Raw genomic sequence first — 6,000 nt, 5'->3', positions numbered from 1 at the left:
CAGAGACAGTCATGTGGGCTGGTGACCACTGTGCCAAGGGATGCCTCCGTAGGACACTCCTCACCTCTTCAGCCCATGAGGACCATCTCAACCCGGTTTTTCCCATAAAACCAAATGGCCTCAATGACCCGCATGTGCTGTGTGCTGGGACCTGCTGTGATGTCAGACCCAGAGTCGGGGTCCCTGGGGTTGGCCTGGGGCAGAGGCAGGAGTGTGCTCGGACACCGGCAGGGAAGCTCTCTGTGAATAACTGAATCCTGAGTAATGACGGCGTCTCCTTTCAGAAAGGCCTTCCTCCTTCCTAATACAGTAGGTCCTCGGGTTACGTCGGAGATCCGTTCCTACGGCGCGACGTAAGGCTATGTTCGCCATAAGTCGGGACCCACCTACATAAGCACCTACGTCACTCACGTGGAGCACATATACAACAGTAATGAAGCGAGACAGTAAAAAACATTTAAAAGAAAGATAACAATTCCTGACCTTTACTTGTGGTAAATAAATAAAAAAACATAAAGCACATATGTACATACATCGAAATGAAAGAACTTTTTTTATTATTATTATAAATAAAGGGGAGATAGCAACGTAACCACGAAACGACGTATGTCGAGTCCCAAGGAACCGAGGACTGTCTGTATTTCCATGATTCCTCCTCTGCACAGACGCCCGCCTCCTTCCACAGGTGCCTGGAGGGATCATTCAGAAAGCTGCAGGAGCCTGAGCACCAGGGACTAAGATAAGAATTTCAGCTGTGCATGGTCACCATCCTTAGTCAAAGACTCTCTGAGCTGGGTCAATCCCCCAGACCAGTGGTCGGCAAACTGCGGCCCCTTGAGTGTGGCTCTTCCACAAAATACCACGTGCGGGCGCGCACGTACAGTACGATTGAAACTTCGTGGCCACACTCAAGGGGCCGAAGAGCCGCATGTGGCTCGAGAGCCGCAGTTTGCCAACCACTGCCCCAGACTAACCGGTCGGCTTTCCAATAATGCGGTCACTGTGCCACCGGAACCCAGAATCCGAGCTTCCTGTGATCACATAGAACAGCTGCATCGCCAAAACAGTCATTCAACACACATGTACGTGGGCAGTCATTTAACATGGGTGTGTGTGATTATCACTTTTAAGAATATTGATAATTTAAAAAATGTTTATCAATAGTGTCAAAGTGGATTTCCATTTTTCCGTGACCATGGTCGGAATTTCCCCCTGATAATTTTCATATTTTAGCATTTTGAAAGCTATAAATTGCCAGAAAAGAATGATAATCGCCCATCTTTAAAGAGAGACTGTTAATTTGGGATTTATAAAGGACGCTCCTTAATGAATGATAGTGGAGACAGATTCATCTTCGGCCTCATTTTGCAAAGTCACATTTGTAGTCAGGAGTTTTCATTCTCCGGCTCATCTCTCTCTCTCCAGAAGGCAGATGAGGGGACAGCAGCGGTGCCCGGATTCCCGAGCGCACCTCCGGAGGCTGCCTCCCCTTACCCTGGGCCACCTAACACACCGCTCGCCTCCACCCCCTGGCTGTTCGACATTGGGGCAGGACAGTCCTTTGTGATGTGGGACTGTGCCCTGAATGCCAGAGCTATGACCCAGGCATGTGTCAGCCAAAGTGTCCTCAAGGAAGGCATCCTCAGTGTGAACAGTTCGCTGCCACCGTGCTGGGCAGGGGGGACCCACCAGGCACCCAGGTGCAGAGCTGAGGGGTTCAGAGCTGAGGGGGAAGGCAACTGGTTCCAGTGTGGGAGGTCATCGTGCCCTGAGGCTCAGGGCACGGCCATGGTCCCAGCCAGCATGGGCCAGGAGTGCTCAGGGCAGAGGAGCCTGGGTGGAGGCCCTGAGATGAGCAGCATTATCCAGGGCCTCTCCCTGTGCCCCTGGCCAGCTGCCTAGGGCTCAGTGCCCCAGAGGCCCCTGGTTCCTCTGTTCAGATGCCCTCTCGCCCCAGAGTTCCTGCTCCCAGGTAAGCCTCATCCTCTTTGGAAGTGGGAGGAGCCATCTCACCCACTCGAGCTCAGCGGTCACAGCCAGCTGTTGCTGGGCAGCCGCTGTGGAATCACAGCGCCGTGGGCTCTGGGGCTTTGAGCTGAGGATGGATGCAGGGGAATCCCGCCTTGTGGGAGTTCTCTCTCTCTTCCCAAGGCACCTCTCTCTCTCTGCAAAGGCTGCACAGTGCCTACTTAATTGGTTCAACAGCCCACTCCCTTGGGTGCAGGGCCAAAATGCCCTCCAATGTGTTTTGGGGGTGGTCTTCTCTGGCGACCCAGAGACCCCAGCCTCCACCTAGACACTTGGGCCTTTGGAATGCTCTCTTAAAATGAATAATAAGAGTAAATAATAATAATAATAATAATAGTCTTCCATCCTATGAAGTTCCAGCCACTTGACCATCAAGGGATGGAGGGGGTTATGGTCTAATTTGGAGACACCAAGCCCGGTCCGTCGTTACCCGGTAGCCTGCCACCTCCGGGTGCTTCCTTTACTGCAGCTGGGGGAACTGGATGATGCTTGCAGGAATTTTCTCACGACATTATTTCTTCTTGGCAGGGCTGCCGTGGTCTTGGAATAATGATTTAGTAAGATGAGCCCCTGTCCCCCTCCAGCCCTTGGTCAGACCCTCCAGACCAGACCCCACGCCCTGCTCCTGCCTCTCGTGCCCTGTCCCTTTAACTCTGTGGGGAGACATCGGAGCACACCTGAGTCAGTGGGAGACCCGTGTGTGGCTGGTGGGAGGACAAGGATTGTCAGGATGTCAGCGCTTCCCAGGTGACCCGATTAGCTCCATGCAGTCCCAATCAGAATCCCAGAAGCAGTGTCTGAAACCGGACCAAGCGATCCCCGTGCACATCTGGAAGAAGAAATGGATGAACGCAGCTGGGGTGTTAAGTAGAAGCATAACGAGCAGGAGCACTTGCTGTAATAAGAGCACACACCTAATGCCCACTAGAGGGTGACGGGCCCTCTACTGAGCCCTTGACATTGGTTACTCAGGTGAATCCTCGCGGCAGCCCTATGAGCTAGGTAATACGTTTAACCCTACCACATTGCTAGTATTTGCTAGAATTTTTGGACCTACAAAGTGGCCATTTTGTGTTATTGTCATCCACATTTTGCAAACGAGAAAACCAAGGTACAGAGAGGTTTATGTACAGTCCCAAGGTCACACTGCTAGCAACTGGAAGGCCCACGCTTTACACCCAGACAGGCTGGCTGCAGTAGATTACATTAGATTACATTATGTAATAGGCAGATAACATCACTCAGAAATAGACTTTGAAAATGTGAAAATTTAACCTATGATAAAGAAAACTCCATAAATTTTCAGGAAAAAAAAGACGTTGCATATATGGTATTTGGGAAAACTGGCTAATTGGGGGGAAAGACAGAATGGATCTTCACCTCCCACCTTGCCACAGATTAATTACAGACGGATTAAAGAGTTCAGTGTATGAAAGGAAACCTTCAAAACCTAGGAAAGAGGATTAGCTGAATAATTATCTGCTGAGTGGGAGCACACAAGGAGTGAATAGCAAAGCTGTCTACATAAAAAAACAACAGCTCCTATTTATTGAAAAGATCATAAAACAATCTATATAATAAAAGCCTAAGTGACCATTATGATGGAACAACCAGAACGACTGGTCTCTATGATGCACACTGACCACCAGGGGGCAGACGCTCAATGCAGGACCTGCCCCCTGGTGGTCAGTGTGCTCCCGCAGGGGGAGCACTGCTCAGCCAGAAGCCAGGCTCATGGCTGGTGAGTGCAGTGGCAGTGGCAGGAGCCCCTCCCGCCTCCGTGGCAGCATTAAGGAGCAGTGAGCCGAGCGGTAAGGAGCAGCAAGCAGGTGGGTGGTAAGGAGCGAGGGGTCCCGGACTGCGAGAGGGATGTCTACTGAGGGGTCCCAGTCTGCAAGAGGGCGCAGGCCAGGCTGAGGGACCCCCCTCCTCCCAGTGCACGAATTTTGTGCACCAGGCCTCTAGTTAAAAAGATAAAAAACAACTGGGGAAAAATACTTGTCAGAAACATGACAAGTTGGATTAATATGTTTCCACGTAAAAACCTAGAATAAAAGGGAAGGGCATTGGAAAAGGGCTGGAAGGACAATTCATGGAAAGTAAAAAGCAAACTCATTGATTCCACGAATATTGCAGGGCACTTATTACTGGCCAGACACTTTTCTGGTCTTAGGAAGGAGCTTGCTTTCCATGGGGCGAGACTAACAGGAAACAAACCAATAAATGAATGTAATGTGATGTCAGGTGTCAGAAGACGTATCAGTGATAGGAAGGAGAATAAGGCAGAGCTAGGAGGTAGGGTGGGAGGTGCTAATTAGATAGGAGGGTCAGGGACAACTTTGTGATAAGGAATCAGTTAGGGAGCTCCTAGAAAGAAGCAAAGGAGACACAGGTTTGCAGGGAAAGCATTCCAGGCAACGAGACTGCTGTGGTTGGAGCAAACTGGCAAGGAGAGTGGTGGGACAATGGGGCCACAGAGGTGGCCAAACATTTGACTGGGAATTGAGCCCAAGACCTTTTGGTGCACGGGCTGGTGCTCTAACCACTTAGAACCACCAGCCAGGGCACTAATGCCACTCTTTAAGTTACCACAGTTTATAGTATAAAAATAATACAAGAATTTATAATATTAAAGAAGGCGTAAGACCCGGTGGGCACTCACCCGTGGTTGGAGGAAGTTCTCCCAGTCAATAAGCAGTGATTGAGCAGCCACCACAAGCCGAACACTCATCAAGGGGCTGGGGAGGCAGCCGTGAATAAGAGACAGGAATCTACGCTCGGGAGGTAGGGTGACGTCTCAGTTTATTTTAAATTAGTTAAGCAATTAACAATTCACTTTACTATAAAAAATGCATGGAATAACCGCTATCACTACTTTTATTCAGCATTGTAACTAGAGGTTCCAACCAAAGCAGTTAGATAAGAAAAATAAATAGAAGTCGTAAGGATGGAGAGGAGGTGGGGAACAAAAACACATTTATGGAAAGACATTTTAGAACAACAAAAATGTAAGGAACTTAGACATCAGAACAAATGGAGAGACCGTGGTTATGGATGGAAGGAGTCCATGTCATGAATGGGCCAGTTATCCCCAAATGGCTTAGCAGATTCAGTCAAAACCCCATGACGATTTTGAAGAACTTGGGTTAAGAACAACCATGACACGGGCAAAGAAGGGACTAAGGAACGTACCTTGTAAGATATCCAGCCTGGTAAGGGTCTGGGAATGTAAGGCAGTGTAGTATCGGCACGGGAATGGGCACATCGGACAGCGGAACAGAGTAGAAAGCCCAGGACACACACCCCATCCATATAGGTGAACCTGATTGATCACAGAGTCTTCAATCGTTAAGTAGTGCTGAAGCAATTGGTTATCTCTCCAGAAAAAAAAAAAAAGAAACGATGATTTCCTCACACCACACACACACACACACACACACACACACACACATCAATTATGCGTCGATTAAATATGTTGATGTAAAGACAAAATTTTTAAAATTTTAGAAGCAGATATAGAAGAACATTTTTTTTTCAAAGGGAAAGGATTTCTTCAACAGGTTGCAAAATGCATTGCTCAACGAATGAGAGTATTAAAAAAAGAGCCACAAACTAGAAGAAAATCTTTGCAAGAAATTGGCATAAAGAACAATACTAGTGAAAGAGAAGCAGAAATTAATCCGCAAAAAAAGGGGGGTGGAATACACAAGCAGGCAATTCATAGATGAGAAACATGATTGACAAGCAAATTTGGGAATATGTGCTCAATCTCATCTACAACCAAAGAAATGTAAGGCCACAATGAAATACCATTTTCCCTCCAGCAGTCTGGCCAAAATGAACCTGACAGCAGAAAGGTGGAGGGCGCGTCCCTGGAACTCTCACACCCAGTTGGTGGGAAGCTAACAGGACAACAACGTTGGAAAACAGTGTGCCTGATACTTTGTGAAGTCGACACACTAACACCCAGCG

This window comes from Myotis yumanensis, unplaced genomic scaffold, assembly GCF_028538775.1.
Source record: "Myotis yumanensis isolate MYYU_CA2020_CCGP unplaced genomic scaffold, mMyoYum1.0.hap1 SCAF_8, whole genome shotgun sequence".
NCBI lineage: Eukaryota > Metazoa > Chordata > Mammalia > Chiroptera > Vespertilionidae > Myotis > Myotis yumanensis.
Note: the sequence above shows the minus strand (reverse complement) of the source record.